The sequence below is a fragment of the Mirounga leonina genome, unplaced genomic scaffold (assembly GCF_011800145.1).
Source record: "Mirounga leonina isolate KUSES-001 unplaced genomic scaffold, KU_Mleo_1.0 Mir_127, whole genome shotgun sequence".
In the NCBI taxonomy this organism is placed as follows: domain Eukaryota; kingdom Metazoa; phylum Chordata; class Mammalia; order Carnivora; family Phocidae; genus Mirounga; species Mirounga leonina.
In genome coordinates this window covers 70,927,535-70,952,240 of record NW_023270316.1, presented here as the reverse complement: position 1 = coordinate 70,952,240, position 24,706 = coordinate 70,927,535, and the positions used below count along the sequence as shown (strand labels likewise).

General features: G+C 39.6%; 1 protein-coding gene across 6 annotated transcripts in view; it reads right to left on the bottom strand.

The window, feature by feature from the left end:
- The window catches only part of KATNAL1 (katanin catalytic subunit A1 like 1), a 77,580-nt gene extending 61,089 nt beyond the window's left edge, over nt 1-16,491 (bottom strand). The window contains exon 1 of one of the 6 annotated variants that reach the window (XM_035003605.1): nt 16,240-16,491. The gene's annotated coding sequence lies outside the window, so the exon portion shown is untranslated. Of the gene's footprint in view, nt 1-15,609; nt 15,850-15,874; nt 16,102-16,239 lie in introns of those variants that run through there. The other 5 variants (XM_035003607.1, XM_035003606.1, XM_035003610.1 and 2 more) reach the window with 5 other exon arrangements.
- Between the last annotated feature and the right edge of the window lie 8,215 nt (nt 16,492-24,706).

The following is a 24,706-nucleotide window of genomic DNA, read 5'->3' as shown; positions in this document are numbered from 1 at the left end:
CAAATTTTGGTGTTGCTTGGTCCTTTCTCTCTACCTCTTCTCTATTCTTAAGGGGTTCAAAAACTCTTCCTCAAAATTAAGCACATCTAGTTCTAGGCATTTCAAGAACTCCAGTACATTCTTGAAAATAAAGCTGTTTCCTTTATGTGTTTTGACATATTATCTGTCCCCTCGCCCAGCATAAGTTCCTTGAAGGCAGCATCTATTTTTTTTGAGAATCACACCACAGCAAAGAGTACGCTACTTTTGCACAGTTAGAAACTTCAGTGTTCAGTAGATTCACCCACATGGAAACCATGGAAAACCTCTTGTTCAAATCAGAACAGTAACACCAAGCAATAAATTCTTATTACAGTAAATGAGCTGTAATTAATAAATCCAGGAGAAACAAAGCTGTTTCATATATTATTTTCTTTTAAAGTCACTGTGACACAAAAGCATTAATTCTCCTAATATGTGCAGATACACATTTTTATCCTGCATATTAATTCTCCTAATATGCAGGATAAAAATGTCTTGATGTAAAGCAGGAATCAGCAAACTCTTTTTTTTTTTTTTTTAAGATTTTATTTGACAGACAGAGAGAGAGCACAAGCTGGGGGAGCAGCAGGCAGAGGGAGAGGGAGAAGCAGGCTTGGGGAGCCTGATGCAGGACTTGATCCCAGCACCCCGGGATCATCCTGATCCGAAGGCAGATGCTTAAGTGACTGAGCCACGCAGGCACCCCAGCAAACTGTTTCTAGGAAGGGTCAGACAGTAAATATTTTAGGCTTTAAGGGCCAACAGGCAAAATTGAGGATATTATATAAATACTTAAATAATGAGACAAAAATTTCCCTAATTTTTATTGATAAAATTCAAAACATTATAGTAGTAACTGTTGAGTACAACTTTTTGTAAAACCCATCTCCTGGTAAGAATGAAGCTCTTTGGGGCGGTGGGGGGAGAATATTTCACTTAGTTGAGATTCAAAATTTGTGTTCCCTATCATCAAAATCAATTGCAGGGGTGCCTGGGTGGCTCAGTCAATTAAGCATCTGCCTTTGGCTCAGGTCATGATCCCAGGGCTCCCTGCTCAAGTGGGAAGTCTGCTTCTCCCTCTCCCTCTGACCATCGCCCCATTCGTGTGCTCTCGCTCTATCTCATAAATAAAATCTTTTTTAAAAAATTAATTGCATTCATATGGTAATGCTGCTTTTTAATAAGATCTTATGTATTTCATGTTTGAAAATGTCTTTTTACCCAGAAAGGTGCCGTCACATACATATGATTTCAATTCAGCATGTTCATTGTTTGGAAGATATCTACAGACTTTATTCTTCTCTTAATATTTGTCTTTCAGCATGTCCCTACGTTGCAGATTAATCACTTCCAATTAAAGGTTAAGGTGCAAGTTAAATGGATTTTGTAATATGGTAATTTCCTTTGCATTTGCATCAAAGTCTCAGAAGGATGCTGAAATGGAGCTCAAAAACTGTATTTACTGCAAATCGAGTGACATCACGATTCTTTACCTTCACTTCTAAAGGCATGGAAAGCTACATAAAACAGCTTAATATTACTTGTGATTTAAACAACACTAGTTGGCATCGAAATAACTTTTAGTTTTGCATATAACCACTGTTTTGCTTGTAATTTTAGGTTGAGTACATTAAGAAACATTATCAAGTCTGCAGCAAAAACCGATTTCCAAAGCCATTCAGTGTTCAATAACAGTGGTTGAGAGCAGTTCCTCTCGTTCAGAAAAACCTCAATTCAGCCCTAAGCTCAAAAAACTAAATTATAACTTTACCACTACTAAGCCGCTGAACTGCAGTGTGGTAGGGCAAGTTAGGATATTCAGCATCTATTTCTGACAAAAATTCATGGAGCTGACAAAGACTAAATACACAAGAGCAACATTCTTGAGTCTTGAGACGCTACTAGTTCTATATTGCGTGGTATATTCAAATATTCTCTGCAAAATACCTGCTGATAAATAAAAAACTATAGATTTTTAACCACTTTACAATTTCAGTTTTGTAAATTTGTTCATCTAAGCTTTTTTCTGCTCTACATGTATTTTTGTCACCATCACTTGTAATACATCTTAGCAGATTCCACCTCCGGTCATACACAATTAGTGTTTTCTGAACTTTTTGTAAATATTTTTGTTTGTAGTTATTCCATGAACAGTTTTTCAAACTAATTCTTCAAAAACTTCAAACTTAGAATTGACTTCTTGAATAACAACAATTGAACTGTACTGGTAACCTCTGTCAACCCACAAAAGCCAAGGAAAACCACCCAAAATCATTTGCTTTGTTTTTTAATTGATTATTAATGTTCTCAACTCTTCCAGCAACTGTTCTCGCCAAAAGTCTAATAGCTTTAAACAAGTTTATTTTCTCCAGACACATTTCTTTGGCTACTACAATCAAACACGATTTAGTTAAGGCACCATCAGTAAACAACTTCCTTACTTGGCTAACAAATGAGACAGAAACTTAACCTCGGTGCAGTCTGATTTTCATTGTTAATAATTTTGTGAAGAAATTCTGCTATGATAAGATATTCCTTTTTAAATGTTCTAATTCTTCTGATGATTATTTTCCTGTGAGTTGGGAATACTGTGATGAGTGATTAGTCTGGTAATATCAGTGTATACTGTATTTCTTTAGCACAGCTATGGTATCACTGCATAATAATCAGTGCTCTGTCATCTAATTTGATAATCCATTATCTAAGGTACTTTAGAAGTATAATATGTCAAGTCGATTTTTCTCATCTTTTCTTGTTTCAACATGATGGGTAGGTATGTGCTGATGATAAAGTAAAATGTCACAGTATAGTGATATGCAAGTTACTTACAAAAGTGATTATAGTGCACCAAGCAGCAGTGCAAAACATTGAGAATGTCACAAAATCTCTGTCCTAACTACTCAAACTCACAAAAGTAGCCATAAATAATATGTAAACAAATGAGTGTGGCTGTGTTCCAATAAACCTTTATTTACGGACACTGATAACTGAGTTTCACTTAAGGTCCACATGTCACAAAACAGTATTCTTCTTTTGACTTTTTTAACCATTAAAAGAATGCAAAAACCATTCTCAGTTCATATGCCATTCAAAAAAAGTGGCTAGCTACATTTGGTCCCCAGATTGTTATTTGCTGACTCCTGCTTTCAGCTTCTATCTTAAGAATCTGGGAAGGGGCACCTAGGTGGCTCAGATGGTTGAGCATCTGCCTTCCACATCTGCCTTCCACTCAGGTCATGATCTCCAGGTCCTGGAATCGGCCCACATCAGACTCCCTGCTCAGTGGGGAGCCTGCTTCTCCCTCTCCCTCTGCCTCTCCCCTCCCCTCTTGCTCGTGTTCTCTCTCTTGCGCTCTCTCTCTCAAATGAATAAATTAAATCTTTTTTTCAAAAATTAAAAAAAAAAGAATCTGGAAAAATACAAGCAAATTAAACCCAAAAAAAGTAGAACACAATAAATTTAAGAACAGAAATTAATAAAGTAGAAACAGAAGAACAGAAAATTTCAATGTAGCCAAGCTGGTTCTTTAGAAATATCATTAAAATGAATATACTTCTAGTAATTCTGACCAGGAAAGGGAAAGAGAAAACACATATTAACAAAATCAGAAATAAAGGAGGGGTTAGCATTACAAACTAAGAGGGCTTAATGAAATGGGCAAATTCTATAAAGGTCACAAAATACCAAAGCTTACTCAAGAAGAAATAGAGTGATTAATCTGAATAGTCCTATATCAATCAATGATATGCAACTTGTAATTTAAAATCTTTTCAAAAAACAAACAAACCCTCCAGATCGAAAGGGCTTCACTGGTGAATTCTCCCAAAGCATTTAAGGAAAAAATAAAACCAATTCTAAACAAACTCTCAGAAAAAAAACGAAGAGGCAGAAAAAGGTCCAACTTATATTTTAAAGCATTATCCGGATACCAAAACCAGACATTATATAAAAGAAATTTACATACCAATATCACTCAGGAACATAGATAAAAAAATCTTTAAATGTTAGGTAGTCAATCAAATGCAGTAATATATAAAAAGGATAATGCATTATGACCAAAGAGGGGTTTATACCAAAAATTCAAGGTGGTTTATTTTTTTTTCAAGGTGGTTTACATTAAAAAAACAATCAAGAGAATTTTAAAAGACTAGAAATGAAATATATGATCATCTCAATAGATACATAAAAAGCTTTGACAAAAAGTCAACACCATTCATAAGAACTCTTAGCAAACTAAGAAGAAAATTTCCTCAACCCAGTAAAGAGCATCTATGAAATACCTACAGCCAAAATCATATTTACTGTGAAAGAGTGAATGATCTCCCCCAATATCAAGCAAGAACAAGGCCAGTATATTTGCTCTCATCCTTCTATTGAACATTAGAACTGGAAGTTCTAACTACTGAAATGAAGAAAAAAAAAAAAAAGGCATACGGATTGGAAAAGAAGTTGCTTTTATTCATATACAACATGATTGTTAATGGAGAAAAGCCTAGGGAATCTACAATAGCTACGAGAAATATTAAGTGAGTTTTGTAACTCAAAATTCATTTTGTAACTCAAAAGTTATTATGTTGTAGGACACAAAGTCAATATAAAATATCAATTGCAAAAAAAATCAACTGCATTTCTACATACTAATAAGTAACTGAAGACAAAAATCAAAACAATGAAATCACCAAAAAATATTAAATACTCGGGGATAAATTTAACAAAATACATGCAAGGTCTAAGTATTGAAAACTACCAAAAACTGCTAAGGGAAGTTAAAGATGATCTAAATTAATGGATATACATGTGTGTGTGCACACGTTTATAAACTGACACATTCAATATGGGTAAGATGTCAGTTCTCTTGAAAGTGATCTATAGAGTCAATACAATCCCAAATAAAACTCCAGCAGCCTTTCTTGTAGAAAATGACAAGCTAATCTCACAATTTATATGGACATACAAAGGGCACTGAATAGCCAAAACAGTTTAGCAAAAGAGTAAAGTAAGATAACTTACACTGATTGCCAAGATTTACTATAAAGTTGCAGCAATCAAGACAGTGTAGGATTGGCATACAGACAGGCTCACAGACCAATGGAACAAATTAGACAGTCCAGAAATAGGTCCATACATATACGGCCAATTAATTTCTCACAAAGTTGTCAAAGCAAGTCAACAATTTTTTTTCCAAAAAAGGGTGCTGAAACAACCAGATATCCATATGCAAAAAGAACTTAAACCTCAACTCTTACCTCACATCATATACAAAAATCATCTCAAAATGAATTATTGACCAAAACATAAGTTAAAACTATAAAACTTTCAGAAGACAACCCAAGGTATGGAGAAGGAGGGGGCACCGGTTCCCCAAGCCCCAGTTCCCATAAGGCAACACATAATGGGTCAGCTGACATCTGCATATACAGTAGGTTGCATTACAGGAGAGGAATCTGCAGTTTAGGGAACCCAATCTATCATACTGAACCTATCCCTTTGTTCCAAAGGAAGATACTATCGCTTTCTTCCAAGGCTGTAAGCAAGCCTAACCTTTGCTCTGAAGGAAGACACTCTATCTACTTTCCAAGGATCTTCAATTTGGTATCAACTTTCACCCTGGGGAGTCCCTTTGCCTCTTCTATGTTGATTTTTTTTTCTATGTCTTTCTCTTTCTTGGTTGCTCCCTTACTTTTATGGAACACATTTTCCATATGTGGGAGGTAGAGTTTTTGAGACTATTTATTCTACCTTAACACTTTAGTGATAGTTTGATTGGCTACTGAATCCTAGTTTGCAAATAATTTTCCTTCAGAATTTTGAAGGCACTGCTCTATTGCCTTCTAGGTTTCAATTAAGTTGGGAAGACTGATATCATTCAAATTCCTGATCCTTTATATATCACCTGTTTTTTCCCCTTTCTGAAAGTTTGTGGGATCTTCTCTTTGACATAAGCTTTCAAAAATTATTGATGATGTATTTGAAATGGGTCTATTTGGGACTCTTTCAATCTAGAAATTAATGTCTTTAATTTTAGGAAAATGTCTGAATTATTTCATTGATGATTTCTTTTCATTTTTTCTGTTCTCTCTTTCTGGAGTACCTTTTATTCAGATGTTGGACTTCCTAGGTTGGTCCTATAATTTTCTTACCTTTTCTCTCTTATTTTCTATCTCTTTGTCCTCTGGCTCTACTTCCTTCAAGATTTTCTCAACTTTATATTCTAATCTTTCTCTAGAGTATTTTTTCCTTTTGTATTTTCTTATTGAAGTATATAACTTATATAAGAGTACACAAGTCTTAAATGTACAGCTCAATGAATTTTAACACTGGTGCATCCAGGTAACACCCATATCACAATACAGCATATTTCCAGCACTCCAGAAGGATCCTTCATGTCCCCTCCCAGATAGTACTTCTACTCAAGGACAATTACTATTCTGACTTCTGTTACCATTGATGAGTTTTGCCTGCTTTTTAAATTTTTTTAAAGATTTATTTATTTATTTGAGAGAGAGAGAGAGCATGTGCATGAGTGGGAGGGGCAGAGGGAGAGGGAGAATCTCAAGCAGACACCATGCTGAGTGCAGTATCCAACAGAAGGCTAGATCTCACAAAGCTGAAATCATGACCTGAGCTGAAACCAAGAGTCAGATGCTTAACTGACTATGTCATCCAGGTGCCCCTTACCTGCTTTTTTAAAATCACTTTTATTGAGATATAACTTTTATACAATGGAATTCACTAATTTAAATCGTATGATTTGATGTCTTTTGAAAAATGTATACAGTTGCATATCCACCACCACCGTGGACATAGAGAACATTCCCATCACCGAGAAAATTCCTTCCTGCCACTTTGCAGTCAATCTCTACCCCCGTGATGCATTCTTGTGTTCACATATCATAGTTTTGTCTGTCCTAGAATGTGATATAAATAGAATCACTCAGTATGTATTCTGGTGTTTGGCTTCTTTCATTTAGAATAATGCCTCTGAGATTCAACCATGTTGTTGCATGTATCAATAATTACATGCTTTTTATTGCTGAGCAGTATCTCATTATATGGATATACTAAAATCTGTTTATTTATTCACCAGTTCTCCATAGGCACTTTTCAAGAAAAAAAAGTACAGCATATATTCTTTTACCAAGCCTCATAGAATTTGCACTGAGGTTATATCTAAAACTTCAAGATACAAAAAAAAAATGCAATCTACCATGAGAGAGAGTCAAATGCTACAACATATAGCAGAATTAATGTTATTATCTAAAGCACCTGATAATCTATTATTTACTATAAAATAACTATATTTAAAAGCATAGAAAAGACATTAAAAATGAATAGACACATATGAAAAAGAATCAAAACAAACTTCTAGCATTAAAAAATAATCATTGATGGGGCGCCTGGGTAGCTCAGTTGTTGAGTGTCTGCCTTTGGCTTGGGTCATGATCCCAGGGTTCTGGGATCAATTCCCGCATCAGGCTCCCTGCTCAGTGGGATGCCTGCTTCTCTTTCTCCCACTCCCCCTGCTTGGTGTTCCTGCTCTCGCTCTCTCTCTGTCAAACAAATAAATAAAATCTTTTAAAAAAATGTTTTAAAAAAATAATAAAATAAATAAATAAATAAATAAAAAACAGTCATTGAAATTAAAAGCTCAATGGACTAATAGGGAAAGAGCAGATTAAACACAAGATGAAAAAAGAACCAAGAAACCAGAAGACAGAGCTGAAGAAATTGTCCAGAATGCAGCTTACAGAGACAGAATAAGTAAGCAAAGATAAGAAATGCAGAGAATAGAAAGAGATGGTCCATGATAGGTCTATTATGAATTCCAGAAAGAAAAAAAGAGAGTCAATATTCAGGCTATAATGGCTAAGAAATTTCCAAAATTTATGGAAGATAATAACTATTTCAAAATAGATAAAAATAAGTCCACACCTAGAGACAAAGTAGTAAAACTGAAGAATGTTAAAGGCAACAGAGAGAAATACTATAATATCTTCAAAGAAAAGAGCGCTAACTTTTCAAAAGCAACAATGGAAACCTGGAGTCAGTGAAATTATATCTTCTAAGTGCTAAAGGGGGTGTGGTGGGGTGCAGGTGGGTGTGGCAACCTAGAATGGTATACCAAACTAAACTATTCAAGTGTGAAGGCAATATAAAAATTTCAAGCAGAAAAACCTGAGTATAAATCCAGGCAAATGAATGAGAGGGAATCAGTAAGTTCTGTTTTGTTTTTCTTATCTGCTCATGGGAGAATATGGATGAAACTAGTATTTAATATATACTTCCTGGTGTGAATATAGGTATTTTTATACTCCTCTTATTTCCTCTGCCTTATTATATATTCTTTGAAGTAAAGAATTATATGGGCCTTACATTCTTTAAATTCTTTAAAGCCTCAGCCTCCTCTTCTATTAAATGGGGGTAAGCATTTTTATTTAATTTCCACAAATTTTTAGTTGTGACCTCAGGCAAATCATGTAATTTCTCTAGGCCTTAGTTCTGTATCTATACAATAGGGAAAATAATATTTATCATCATAAAGTCAAAAACTAAATGTTATAATATATTAGCATCTTTCCTAGCAAATAATGAGCACTGATTCGAAGTAAGCTATTATTTTTACTCCACATTAATATAGAGGTTTAGAGTAGCTAATTTTTCCTCAAAAACAACAAGAAATCAACTGACCCAGTTTTCATTATAAATGCCTAGAAGTGGGGCACCTAGGCATTATAAATGCCTAGAAGTGGCTCAGTAGGTTAAGCATCTGCCTTTGGCTCAGGTCATGATCCCAGGATCCTGTGATAGACTGAGCCCCAAGTTGGGCTCCCTGCTCAGCGGGGAGGCTCTTCTCCCTCTCCCCCCTGCTCATGCTCTCACTCTCTCAAAGAAATAAATAAAGTCTTTATAAAAAAAAACAATAAATTGGGTGCCTGGGTGGCTCAGTCGTTAAGCGTCTGCCTTCAGCTCAGGTCATGATCCCAGAGTCCTGGGATAGAGTCCCACATTGGGCTCCCTGCTCAGCAGGGAGTCTGCTTTTCCCTTTGACCCTCACCCCACTTATGCTCTCTCTCTCTCATTTAAATAAATACAATCTTTAAAAAAATAATAATAAATTAAAGAATCTTTTAAAAAATAATAATAAATTAAAGAATTTAAACTTGCCCAGAGCCTGGATTTACACCCAGATGTGTCTAAACTCAGAGCCTGCACTGTTGGCTCATTATACTCTACTGCCTCAAATTCCTTCAAAATACATCAGCTCCTTCAAAGTTATATAGCTAATCCAAAAATAAAAAATTAAAAGCTAACTAGTAGAGATGAAATAATGTATTTTATTCATTGCCTATATAATTAAATACTACTGTCCTTAATTTCATGGTATTTCAAAGATATTACATAAAACCTTTCAAAACCCTGTCTGCATCATATTACTTTATCAAGTAGTCTTTAAACAATTAATGTTATTATCATATCCATTCACTCAAACGTTCATTATCCACTCTACACTATTTAGTAAATACCTACCCCCCATTTAGCAAACACCCATGTATATGTAAGGCCCATATAATTCTTTACTTCAAAGAATATATAATAAGGCAGAGGAAATAAGAGGAGTATAAAAATACCTATATTCACACCAGGAAGTATATATTAAATACTAGTTTCATCCATATTCTCCCATGAGCAGGTAAGAAAAACAAAACAACTTACTGATTCCCTCTCATTCATTTCCTCCTACCTCCTAATCACCAAGAAAAATGGAAGAAGGGAAAATCGTCAGAAAGGAAAGGATACTTAAGTATAAAGACACTGATGGGTACAGAGGAATCCAAGAGAATGAAGGAACATGCTATTGAAATAAACGAAATAAATGAAGCTGAAGTTTATAAGTTATAGAAGCATTTACAAAAAATATCTTCATACCAAAAAAATATTAGAAAGAATAAAAATTTCAAACTAAAGTTCACTTTTAAAAAATAATGAAATCTTGCCATTTGAAATGACATGAGAGTATTACGCTGAGTGAAGTAAGTTAAAGACAAATAAATACCATGTGACTTCACTCACAGGTGGAATTTAAGAAACAAAAAACAAAAGGGCGCCTGGGTGGCTCAGTTGGTTAAGCGACTGCCTTCGGCTCAGGTCATGATCCCAGGGTCCTGGGATCGAGTCCCACATTGGGCTACCGGCTCAGCAGGGAGGCTGCTTCTCCCTCTGACCCTCTCCTCTCTCATGCTGTTTCTCGCTCGCTCGCTCTCTAATAAATAAATAAAATCTAAAAAAAAAAGAAACAAAAAACAAACAAGCAAAGGGGAAAAAGGGTGGGGGGGGCAAACCAAGAAACAGACTCTTAACTATAGAGAACAAACTGATAGCCACCAGAGGGGATGTGGATGGGAGGATGGGGGAAATAGGTGATGGGGATGAAGAGTGCACTTGTTGTGATGAGCACCAGTTGTATGAAAGTGCTGAATCACTATATTGTACACCTGAAACTAATATCACACTGTATGTTAACTACCTGGAATTTATTTTTTTTAAGATTTTTACTTATTTATTTGAGAGACAACAAGAGAGCATGAGTGGGGTGAGGGGTAGAGGGAGAAGCAGGCTCCTGCGGAGCAGGGAGCCAGATGGGGGGCTGGATCCCAGCATCCTGGGATCATGACCTGAGCCAAAGGCAGACACTTAAAAGACTCAGCCACCCAGGCACCTCCAACTAACTGGAATTTATATAAAAACTTAAAAAAATAAATAAACAAAACTCACTTTTTAATAGGCTGCTTAACGGGAGCTTTTAATCAACAATTACTAATGGATAATTACTAATTAAGAATTACAAAGTTGGAAAAGGACTTAAAAGGTCATTTATTCCATCTCCATACCTTCAAATAGGATCATAATCAAACCATCCACAGCAAAAGAAACATAAAGACATCTAGTGGACATTAAACAACTCACCTTGGAAAACACTCCTTTGGTTTCTTTTTAACTACTCTCACAATCTATGCCTTAAATTTATCTAGCTAATGCCTGTATATACCTAACTTTTACTAAGTATTCTAAGGCATTATTTCACTAGGCCTACCATATATGAGTTATCCAGGAGAAAAAGTGTTTGAAATAATGATGAGTACATTAAAATATACATATTTCCATTTACAAACTGATGCTCAAAATTAGTGACATAATATAAATCAATCCAGAAATGAGATATAGTCAGACAACTGAAGAATTTTAGGGCTACTGGGATCTCAAATCATGCAGAATTCCAAATTTCTTTGAAGATGAAACCAAGGCAAAGATGTTAATTTATTAATAGTCTATAACATAACATTTTACAGCATTTCAGGAAGCCTCCCTTAAAAGAATAACTGATGAATCCTTTTATAGAACAAATCATTATTCCGTAATGTACCTACTACCTTGATCTACCTGCTTAATATGATCAGGTAAAGTCACAGAACGTGGCCTCTCGTCAAACAGAACCGATAATCCCGGTACGCACTGTTGCTAAGGGGGACAAAGGGAAGAGAAAGGTCTTCAATCACTGGGCACTTAGGGTTTACCTCCATTAAAGTTTCTATTCTTCCCAAAAATCTTATAAAAAGTATTAGTATATTTTTTTTAGTAAGGAGACAGGTTTGGAAACTTGTCCATGATCACAAAGAAAATAAGCTGTAGTTCCAGAATTGACAACAGATATATCTGACCCCTTCCACCATACCATACTTAGCAAATGATCTTGAAGAAATGTTCTCTATAAAAGAATACCACTGTGCATGTTGAGAAAATAAAGTATGAAGTATTAATCCAAAGGATCTGTAAGAGCTTTCTAATTTTACTGTGATATTTACACAAAATAGATAATAATTATCAGTTAAGTGAATAAATCTAAAGTTGTTGAAGAATATTCAATCATAAGTTCTTGGCCTGGATTCTCTTCTCTTTAGTAAGACCTTAGGCTATTGGTTTCCTCAATATTTTAAGCTCTCCCATAGTAAATCAAAATTTAAGGGAAAAAAAATATCACACAACCTTGTGTTTTGCTGTCATTGAAAATTACTGAATTCTAATCTCAGCTCAGTGAAACCATTCTTAACCTGTCCTAGCTTTCCACCGTGGCTATTCCAAATCTCCACCATTCTCCTTTCCTAAACCAATCTGCCCTCATCAATTGACCTTGATTCCTATCTACCTCTTAGAGAACCTAAGTTTGAACTCTCTAACCTTTTACCACCCAACCTATAAATATACATATCTATTCTCACTTCTTTTCTTTCTTTTTCAGTGCATCTCTCCTCCTGTCAACATTAGCACACTGCCTAGGATCACAGCGAGCACTTCGTTGATACTTACAAAATAGAAATAATTCTAGACTAATTCTTCCACCCTGCTCATCCCATCCTTTTCCTACACTTTCAGAGACCTCTATCAGCTATCTCCTCTTCTCATCTCCTACATCTTCAAACATTTCCTCTTTATTGGCTCTTTCCCTAACAGTTTATCAATCTTTAAAAAAAAAAAGAATACCTACAAACCGTTTTTAGTTACTGCCTCATCTCTTTCTTTTCTTTTCTTAAAGAGAAGTGTGCCTGGAAATTTCATATTAAGGAAGTACTGTCAAGTAAAGAGAATAATATTACAAGTTTTTTTTTTTTAAGAATCCTTAATTCTTTTTTAAAGTTTATTTATTTAAGTAATCTCTACACCCAAACGTGGGGCTTGAACTCACAACCCCGAGATCCAGAGTTGCTCACTCTATTGACTGAGCCAGCCAGGCACCCCAAGAACCCTTAATTTTAAAGATACATATTGAAATAATTACAGATAAAAAGATATGATATCTGAGTTTAGCTTTAAAATAATCCATTTGGGGGAAGGAGTAACAGATGAAACAAAATTGGTTATGTGTTCATTCTTCAAGGAAAGTGATGACTACATGGGGAGTTTATTATTCTATTTTCTTTTGTATATGTATTATCAAGGAAAATTTAAACTTGTTTTTCAAGTAGCCTATGCTCACATTCCTCTTCATTTTTGCAAAGTAGTTTAGAAATACTTTACAGCCACCAAATCCAATGGACATGTTTCAATCTTTACCTTACTTGCCCTCTCCAAGACACATGATACTCTGGACCATTCCAGCTTCTTACTTTCCTCTCCTTTGTTATTTGTTATGCATGCTCGCTCCGAGTCTTCTCTGCCTCCCAACCTCTCAGTCTCATTTGTGGGCACTTCCCCCACTTCCTTCCAAACATGGTCCCACTCCCCCACCCCAAAACACACACACACACACACACACACAATGCTATTCCTTCCCAAGAGTTCCATATTCAAACTTTTCCTTTTTCATTACTAAACACTCCTCCAATGTGAGGTGATCCATTCTCCTATAATTTCAACTACTTATGCACATGCAAACCCATACCTCCAGCCCTGAACTCTCTCCTGAGCTCCAGATCCAAATGCATCCTTACCTGAATATCCCACAGGAACTTTGAATAAATGCTTAGAACTGAACTGACCTTTATCTTTCACTCCAACAAAACCCTGCTCCTCATCCTCTCAAATCAATGGTTTCACTATCCTCACAGACATCCTAGCCAGAAAACTAGGAATCATTTGTCTTAGGGTTCCAAAACTTTCTAGCCCCCAACTTAAGTCATATCAATTTTATCCCTTAAATACTTCTACAATCCCTGTCTTTCCATAACCCCAACTGCTTTTCAGACTTTTCTTCATTTTTCTATTGTACTTTTTCCCCCTAAAACTGGTTTCCCTATACCACTCTATTCTCCCCTCTCCAAGGTCCTTCTCCACACTGCAGCTGGAGTTATCTTTCTAAAATACAAACCCAATAACACCACTACTCCATTTGAAATTCTTCAATGGTTGCCCCCCCACCCCCCCAGAAAAAAACAAAACACTATAAACTCTTTATCACAGTACCGAGTACTTTAAGATCTGGCCTCTTCCCCCCACTACACTGCAAGTACTCTGGGATTCAGGCATCAGAATGACCTAGGGTTCTCCAAACACAGAACACTGGAATCTATCCTTTCTTCTGTTGTGCCATTTGCCTAAAATGACTTTCCTCATCTTCTCTCCCAGTGAAAGGTTACTCAACTTCCTTAACACAAGTCAAATGTCACATCATACTGGAAACTTTCCCCAATCTCCTTAGACAAAATCAGGATCTTTCTACCAATGGGTACAGAGAATGGCATCAGTGGTTGAGATGATGACTTAAATGAGTTAGACCCACCTGGGTTAAAATCCCAGGTTCAAACTTTATCAGCTGACTCTGAACAAGATCTCTCAGTGTGTTTCCTCATCTCTAAATAACAGTAGCTAGGATTTTTTATGAGGATTAAATAATGAGCTACATGCAAAATATCATACAGTGCCTCACTGAAATCAAGTATTCAATAAATGTTACTGTTATATTACCGTTTATTTCCTCTCTGGGCTCCTATGGCAACTTACACTTACCTCTATCATACTATCGTGATGACATGACTGTTTCCTCATGCAGAACACAGACTATCTTCTATCATCTTTTTATTCCCACTACCAGGCATAATACCTATAATATCATAGGTTCTTAACAAATCTTAATAAACAAGTAAAATGCTTCCAACTCCTGTACTATATACCATAAGGCCTCAATTTTTTTTTCTAATGGTCTTTCTAAATTTACTTTCCATCTCCTTGTACAAAATTGGTACTTTAAGTAAAATTTACAAGTCAGCCTCATTTTAACTGAGAAAAAGGGCATTTTGTAGTGGCCTTGTGTTGTTTTCTTGTTGAAAACACACACACACAGGGTGCCTGGGTGGTACAGTCAGCTAAGCATCCGACTCTTGATTTCAGCTCAGGTTGTGATCTGAGGGTCGTGAGATAAAGCCAGGAGTCTGCTTAAGACTCTCTCTCCCTCTAATAAAAAAAAATAATAATAATCAAACACACACAAAATAAGCCCACTGTTCTATCAACAATTTTTCTACATACTATATAAAATAACAAATTTCTAGGATGGTTATCTACTTGTTAAAAAAATTTTAAAGGGCAATCAAGGCAGGTTTTCTAAATCTGTGTTGGCTTCCTTACCACCAGGACCTGAGCCAACTCTAAGGACTAAGGTGTATTGCAGAGTATTTGTTTTTTAAGTAGAACATGGCATTTTTCATTTTGAAAACATGCTCCTGAGAAATTCTGAAGAACACTGAAATAACCAAAGAAAATAATTATTACTACCCACTGCTAAAAAAAAAAAAAAAGACAAGCCTGTGCTTTAAAAATCACTAGTAAGTTAAACTAATCTTCAAAATAGAATCAAAATATATGTAGGCGGTATTCAAGCTAGTAAGTAGGGTGTGGGGGTACTCGTTCTGCAATCTTGACCCTCAATAAATGCAAAAGGCAAAACGGTTTAAAAAAAAAGATACTACTATAAAATAGCATGGTCTCTACTTCTACACTTGACCTTTAAACATTAATGCCCTTTGAGTAATTATTAATGGGTTTAATATTAATATGCAAACACCTCTGAGCTACTTCAGAATAAACATGATTAAATACCTAAAATAAACCTATTAGGGAAAGGAGACAGGCCTGTTAAAAAAGTTTCTCGGGTCTCACATCAAACGTGTGCCATACATACGGTTCGGCACCGAGAGGCAGCAACCTGGGAGGGTCAGAGGCGCCGCAGGCCCGAGGCCCTGAAGCTGGGGCGGCTGCTCATCCCTGAGACTTTGCGGGGCGGTGGCCCAGCCCAGTCGGGGTGGGGCTGAGAGCTCTTAGCCGGGGCGGGCCAAACGGCAAGGGCGGGAAGCCCAAGTCTCACCTCCACTTCCCTTTCCCAGCGCAGAGCCCAGTTCCGCGACCACCCAAGAGCCCCTGCACCACAAAGATTTTCTCTCGCCGGGTCCGCTCAAAGTTTATCGGTCTTTCCCATTGGTCAGGGCCGCCGGGCTTTGTAGTTCGCCGGTCCAAGCCACCCCGCCAAGGCCGCAAGCCTGTGGAGCCGCTAAACTACAATCCCCATAATGCCCCGCGCTCCCCGCGCTCCCACTGTTCTCCACCTCCCCTCACCGCGCCCCAGGACCCGCGCCGCCGCACTGCCGTGGCAGCGGGAGACCGGGTGGGGCTGTGAACCTGAACCCCCACCACCTGCTCTCCTGCTTGCGCCGTCTCCCTGTGATTCATTACCTACGTGGCGCAGATCGGCGGGCCGTTGGTGATGCGGTCCGGGTGGGGGTGGGGCACAGGCCGCCGCCGCCGCGGAGTCCGTTAGTTCCCGACGTGCGCGAAGAGGCGGTGGCGGCGGCGTACGGTTGCCATGGCAGCTGCAGGCCTAGCGAGGAGGGGAGCGCGGAGGCTCCGAGTCAACTCGGGGGAGGAGCCTGGGAACCCCACCCGGGTGAGGGGGAAGGGAGGCGCAAGGGTGCGTCTGGGAGAGGGAGACGGTGACATTGAGGAGGACGAGTGACTAATTGAACTCGGGTACTGCCCACTGAGCCCTGCCGCGGCAGCGTCTAATCCCCTTGGCAGGACGCGTGTCCTGGGTCGTCGGCGGAGCGCGTTGGTGCCCGCTCTATTCTGGGAGGATGCGTGTGGCGTCAGAGGAAGGAGCGCCCAGCGGCTCAGCGCCCGGCTCTTTAAAGGTCGTCCGGTCCGGCCTCTCCCCCGCCGCCTCTGCGGGCGTCCTTGGCTGGCTCTGCCGGGTGGCGTGGTGGGAACCGGAACCACCCTTTCTGGGCTTTTCACCAGCAAAACCGAGTTTGCAATCTTTCACGCTTTTCTGCCACTTTCTGAGGAGTGGGCTAGAAACGAATCCTTTAGTAAGGCGTAATGCGTATGGCCTTTAGGATTATTGAGATTTGAGAACTTGTAAGTGGCACTGATTCCGGCTCAATTTTTGATGTGTAATATTTCCGAGGTAATCTTTTATGGACTCTCCCAAGACCCGTCTCAGAGATGCGGTGCAGTAGAAACAGGTTAAGCGCATGGGCTTCTAAAACCCGCTTCTCGGTTCACGTCCTGCCCCTACATTTGGTAGCTGATAACCAGGGGCAATTTACTTAACGCTCTGATGCTGAACCTTTTAATCTGCAAAGTGGAGATAATGCCTAGCGCATAGTGCTTGTGAGAAATAAAGGCATTCATGCTGATGAAGCACTGTAAAACAAAGACTGGCATTTAACAATAACTTTTAAATCTCACTTATTTAATCCTTCGTGATAAGAATCAGAAGAGTGGTACCCTGGAGGTGCGAGTGGGGTGTGACCGAAGAGGGAATTTTCGGTAGTGATGGAAAAGCTCTCTATCTTGCTTAGGGTTTGGGTTACAGAGGTATGTACATTTGTCAAAACTCATGGAATGGTACGTGTAAAATCCGTATGTTTCACTGTAAGTAAATGTACCTCAAAAAAAGAACATAAAATTAAGATCAGTCTTGGCAATTTTCAAAAATACAATACAGTGATGTTAACTATAGTGACCAGGCTGTACATTACATCCCCAGGACTTGTTTATTTTATAACAGAAAATGTGTGCCCTTTGGCCCCCTTCATCACCCATTTAGCTCCACTACTCCCACCCCCCCCCCACCTCTGGCAACCACCAATCTGTTCTCTGCATCTGTGAGATTGTAATTAGAGCTGTAGACTCTAATACAGACCACAGAGATGTTCTCTGTCCAATCTCCAGATTTTGCAGATAAGGAAAATGAGACCTAGAGACTTAAGTAAATGGAGAAAGCGGGGGGAAATTACCCTGTCGTTTTCTACCAATAAATGTCTCTTGAGAAATTATGAATGAAAACAGCAAGCTACTTATGTGTATGTCATCCGGTTCTCAGTCGGGGTCACCTTGTCCACAGAAATTTTGTTGAAATTGACTCAAGTCCCTTTTCCACCTCCTGTGGAAAGGCCAATGTTCTCTCCAAGATTGTACATTCCCTCGGGGCGAGGCGGGGGGGGGGGGGGAACGGGTTACAATTTCAGGGTCATTTCTGGGTCTGAGTTCCTGCTTTCTCTGAACACATGGACTCTCTCTCATCTCACCTTCTGCAACTCTTTTCCCTCCTGCTGACACACAGTTTGGAAATCAAACCCTTTTCTTCGGTTGTTTGTATAGCAGGCTCCTCTGAAGGTTTGGAGCAACTGAGGGGTTTTAAATGAAGGATGCAATAACCTAAAGTTAGAACTCCCTGGTCTTGGAAGGCCTACAGTATCCCAATGGCATTGGTATCCACCAACCCCCATTCTTTTTCAGCAGAAACTGCAACTCTGCACTAACCACCATCTCCCTGGTCCCATCTCTCCCTTCCTCTTTTCTCGCTTTATACAGTACTTTTAGTTACCTCTGTCTCCTGATCTCTACCTTCAGGACCACCTTCCATTCCTCAACTGGTTATCAAAGTATTTTCCAACACAAAGTACTTGCCCCAAGAGAACTCTGGTGCTGGCTATTAAAATCATATGTTAAAACTCAGTATATATCTGCATATTCTATTTGATTCAGCCCAAAGTATACTCAATAAATATTAAGCTTATGCACATGACCTGTCTAGGCTACCTGCATAGTGGGTTCAATTATGAAAACTATTCGGTATAAATGAGGAAGCAGTTGATAGTAGCTAGAACCTCATGTCGGAGAGAAAGAAAAACTAAAGTCTGTGAGCACAGCTTATATTGTGCAGAAGTAATGACAGCATTCAAGCAATAAAATCCAGAACAAAATCTGAGTTAATACTTAATAGCAATAATGACATCCTTATAGAAGCAACACCTGGGTTTGTCACCTCTAGCAATTTGATCACAACTCTGCATATATAATGAGCATATAAATAGAGTCTCCTTTACTCCTGGAGAAGATGATACGGATCTGCTCTCAGCTGAACACATGTTTTTGTAGTAGGGATGATAGGTTCACCCGATCCATCCATCCCTCATCTGATTTCCCTTGTGACTTGTACTTACAAGGCAGCTGGCCAGGGTTGTAGTGCAGTCTACAGTCATGAAGAAGTCTGCAAATGCAAGGCCCCAAATACATAACCCTCCTTGTTTTTTGAAGTCAGAATCCCAGAGAAGCAGCTCAGCAGGACAAGCCACTTAGGAGAATGACGACAGCAGTGATAGGCAACAGCTGCCTTCAAGTAAGCTGAAGGAGGATGGTCACACAAAGGAAGACCATGAGCAGGGCCTTAGAAAACCTAGCATGGCTATGGACAGTTGGGAAGGAATGAGGACCGATAATAGTTTATTGTTTCCACGGGAGACTTTGGATTAGTTCAAGTAATAAACACACTGTGCAAATCTGAAAGTAATAACAGATGAATCTACATAGACAATATGGTCATGAGCCATTGCCCTCATTAAAGAGACTTAGAACATCTAGGGGCGCCTGGGTGGCTTAGTCAGTTAAGCATCTGCCTTCGGCTCAGGTCAGGATCTCAGGATCCTGGGATTGAGCCCCACATCGGGCTCCCCGCTCAGCAAGGAGTCTGCCTCTCTCCGTCTTCCTCTGCCCCTCCCCCCTCTCGTGCGCAAGCTCTTTCTCTCTCAAATAAAAATCTTAAAAAGAGAAAGAGAGACATCTGGTTCAAAGTCTGACATTTTTCCTCAGTTCTCAGTCTTGACCGGTATAGCATTTGACTTTGCTGGTCACCCTCCTTAGTGGCTCACAACCTTGGTTCTCCTCAAAGCCTACTTCATCGTGTTATTCACCACCTCTTCTACCTGCTCCTTATTTGTGGAAATAGCTCCCAACATTCAATCAATACACCCTCTCCATGTATAGCGTTTCATCTCTCAGCTCTGGTTGACACTCAGATTTCCCTCACTAGTTCTGATCCCCAAGCTCCAATACTGCCCCGAAATGCCGTGCACTTCCTTATCTTGTTCTATATACTGTTTTCTTCACCTGGAATGCTATCTCCTTACCCTAAATTCCACCTCTTCTACAAAAACTAACTCGGGCCTCTACATGAAGCCTTTCCTGATCATTCCTGCTCACAATCATATCATCCTGCTCTGTACTCACAACACTTCCTGCCTGTATCACCCACTTAGACAACCAACCGTACCGCCTAGTGGTAGTTCGTGTGTTGTTTACTCATTGGCTTTTGTCTTTTCTCCTCACTGATTTCAAGCTCCTCTGATGTACATTTCTGGGTATTTCCAAATACATCTTTATAATACCTTTCATGTAAGGACACAATATTTTTGATTGATGGCTCCTTAACTTTTCTCCTGAGTTATACCTCCTCTCTCATAGCTCTCCCCCTTCTAGTGCTATAAAGGACATTTACAACCTCCTAATATAAGTTTCCCTAAAGCCTATGGAAAAGTGTGGGCCCCCATATATATTCAGTGGATGGGTAACCTTAGGAGGCAGTTCCTCTAGGTCACTTGTAGTATGGAAGGAGTTCAGGAGGTAAGTGGCACTGAATTCCAACGCTCAAAGTCATGGACTAGGTCCTAGAGCAAAGTTTAGTAGGTCATGAAATCAATTTCATGCATCCTCTCCAGCTTTTTAATGTTTAAAATGGAGTAGGGTAAGGTAGAATCAAACAGAAGCAATAGGGACAAAATGCAGAGTGTATGCACATAGTTCCAGTCAAGTACTGGACAACAGTCGGTGGACTTTCAGCTTCAAACCTACCCTCTCTCCTGCTTTGTGCTGATGGAGCTGGAACTAGGCAACCCTCATTTCTCCTTTGTCTGCTGACTCCTGGGTACACTAGGGAAGAGCACAAGGCTGGAAGAAGAGGAAGCCCCTCGCTCACATGGTTGCCTCCTGTTAGATTACTGTCAGCATCACCCCAGCAATGGCCTAATAGCCTGGTGCCAGTAATTGCTGTCCCAGCTTCTAGTGGCACTTCCAGAACCACACTCATGGGACCTCTCCTCCCTCCACCCCAGACTTACCCGCATGGTCAGGTGTGCCTTTCTTTAGAGGTCTGGGTCCCATGTCTATGGTGCTGCTGCTCTAGGAGGCTGGGTTCTGAGAACACCATCCTCCTCTCTGCTCTCTGACCTCTGACCCCAGAGGCTGTCACTGCTTTGCAGTCATGACTGACATGTTACTCCAGCATTCTCTTTCAATTTTTACAACCCTCCAACATCTACTTAATTCCCTCTGTTCAATTCTCTCTGTTGAAATACTTCCTCTGCTTTCTTTTTTTTTTTTTCCAGATTTTATTTATTTATTTGCCAGAGAGAGCACAAGAAGGGGGAGCGGCAGGCAGAGGGAGAAGCAGGCTCCCCACTGAGCAGGGAGCCCGATGCGGGACTCAATCCCAGGACCCTGGGATCATGACCTGAGCCGAGGGCAGCCGCTTAACCGACTGAGCCACCCAGGCCTCCCTACTTCCTCTGGTTTCTTTTCTCCTGACCCTAACACATATGGATTGGGAAGTAAAATATATTTCCTGCTGTGAATGTTGGTCCAAAAGTTTTAAGAAACACTACCTTAGAGGAATGGGAGAGTTCTTCAATAGACAGATGCCCTAAGTGCCAAGGGGCCAGCCCCACCCTGTCTCTGTCCGGGGGGCTCTGCATCTCAGGTGTGCGAGGAGCAGAGATGCAGGTTTGTCACGGCAGCTGTCACCGTTGGAGCCCAGGCCTAGCTAGTGTGGCCTGTCAGAACCACAGCTAATGAGCCGACAGCTGTCTACCACAGGTTGGCTGGAGCCCCAAGCTTCATCTGGAATCTGACCTCTCTCGGCTATGTAGAAACTCAGCCTTTTAACTTGCTGCCCTTCCACCCTTTTAAGTGAGTGGGGGGAAACAAAAGTTAATGATGAAAAAAACTAGAGACCTGATAAAGTGGGACTTGGCGAGTCGAAGAAAAGGATGAAAAAGACAGATTTTCAGCGAGCATTTTGTCTATCTGATGCTGTCTTTTCTCACGGGTGATATGAGGAGGTGATAGGCAAGAGAAGGAAAGGAAGAACCTTATCCCTATGATCCAGCCCAAATGAGTCTTTTGCTCTATTTTATTCATGAACTTATATACTTCTGCTTCAGTGCTCCCATTAGAAGGGAGACACTCTTTAAAGACCAGAGCTAGTAGGTGGGCCTCATTTAATCACATATTCTTAATGAAAAGAACTGCTCTACATTTTGGGAATTCAAAATATTTCTTATGTATGCCAAAATAAACACAGAACCTCTTGGCAGTCGCCTGTGGGGATTCTCCTTGCTTAGGATTTTGTATTTCTTTATGCTAATTTAGAAATATGAACAGAAAACCCAGGACTCAAGGCTGTTAAGTGGATTTGTAACACTCTGGAGTGTTGTGGGTACGTAACTCAATGAATGAACGTATAGTCCTCTGTGATCGCTGGAGTAATAGTATTTTCATTGAGCACTGCAGTCAGTCATCGCGGATACTCTGCAAGCTGCTAATACATTAGCAACACGTCTTTCACCTAACTGTTTTAGGACCTTACATTTAGTAGAGGAATACATAACCAAATGTGAATTACTCAGGCAAATGTTGGCAAGTTACTTCGTTTGTGACGCGCAGAACATTTTCTAGCGAACTGGAAAGCATGTCATGTGATTTCGCCACTGAAACACGTTACAATGTAGGTGGCATGTCACAGAGGAAAAGCAGCTTGTGATCAGGTTTTCTATTTGTAGACGGAAGTGTTGTGCCAAGCAACCCCAACCACAAAACATTTTAAGTCTGAATGAAAAAAGGGAGCGGTACAGCTGAGATCCCATTTCCCCTTCCAAGAAGATACGAGCCACCTAGAGAGCTATATTCCTGGTCCTGGAATCCTTCTCTTGCCTTTTTTTTTTTTTTTTTCCCTGTGTCCTGTTTTAGTTCAGCCTGTCGGGAATTCAAAGTGATGGGTTTGGGAGGTCATTCTATTTCCTCTCTCCCCTCTTGTTTTTCTGCTACACTTTAGGTCTCCTTTGTAATTTATGTGCATAAATGATGACTTACTTGAATCATTTTAAATGGTTAACTATTCAAGCAAACTGTTCATCATCCAGTTCTCTGTGATATCCTCGCCTTATGTTCGCCAGGCTGCCTCACTCCTTTCTCAAATCCCACCGCAAATTACACGTTTCCAAAAAACCCTCACTGACAGCTACAATGAAGACTTCTAACAGCCCTTATTCATCCTCGCCTCTGTCCCTTTTCCCCAGCTCTCCGGTTACCTGTTCTCACTATCCCACAGTGAAATCACAATGAAATAAAGGACAGCAATCACGTAAGTTTTGTGCTCTTTCTTTCCTCTTGCTCTGTGCCTGGATTTATGCCTTTGTGACAAATAAGCGTGTTGTTGTTTTCTTAAACATTACGACATACATGAGAATTAGAGTTGTCCAGTCACACCTCAGAGATGCTGTGGGTTGGTTCCAGAACACCACAATAAAACAAATATCACAGTAAAGCAAATCAAATGAATTTTTTGGTTCCCCAGTGCATATAAAAGTTATGTGTACACTATCCTGTAATCTTTTAATTGTGCAATAGCATTATGTCTAAAAAACAATGTACCGGGGCACCTGGCTGGCTCAGTTGGCAGAGTGTGCGACTCTCAATCTCAGGGTTGTGAGTTCGAGCCCCACGTTGTGTTGTAAAGATTACTTTAAAAAAAAAGTAAAATTTTTAAAAATAAAAATAAATTTAAAAAATAAAAACAATGTACATACCTTAATACAAAAGTCCTTTATTGCTGAAAGATGAGTTTTCAGCTGGTGGAGGATCTTGCCTCACTGTTGATGGCTGCTGATTGATCAGGGTGGTGGTTGCTGAAGGTTGGGGTGGCTGTGGCAGTTTCTCAAAATAAAACAACAATGAGGTTTACCCATGTTTATACCTGTAGAATTAGTTCATTCATTTTATCTGCTGCAACCATATCATATAGTTCATCCATTTCCCATTGACGGACATTCATTTCTTTCCAACCTTCATGTCTTGGTACATCTGGGCTGCTGTAACAAAAATACCATAGGCTGGATGGCTTATAAACAGAAATTTATTTCTGACATTTCTGGAGCCTGAACAGTTCAAGATCAAGTCACTGGCAGATTCAATGTCTGGTAAGAGCCAGCTTCCTAGTTCATTGACAGTGGTCTTCTTGCTGGGTCCTCACGTGGCAGAAGGGGAGAGGGAGCTCTCTGAGGTCTTTTATAAGGACACTAATCCCACTCATGAATGCTCCACCCTCCCAAAGATCCTAATCCACCTCCCAAAGATCCCACCTCCAAATAGCATCACACAAGGCGGGGGTGGGGGGAGGAGTAGGGTTCGAGCATATGAATTTAGAGAGGACACAAGCATTCAGTCTGCAGCATTTTACCCTTGGCCCCCCAGAATCCATATCCTTCTCACATGTCATCAACTCTAATGTCCAAAATCTCATCTAAATATCATCTAAATCAGTTATGGGTGACACTCAATATTCATCCTGAGGCAAATTCCCCTCCAGCTGTGAGCCCATGAAACCAAAAATGCCATGTGCTTCCAAAACAATAAATGGTGGGACAGGCACAGGACTAACTTTCCCACTCCAAAAGGGAGAAACAGGAAGGAAGAAAGGAATGAGGTCCAGGGTTAAGTCCAAAACCCAAGGAGGCAAATTCTATTAGACGTTAAGACTGGAGAATAATTATTCCTCTTTGACTTGATGCTCTGCCCTCCAGGTACA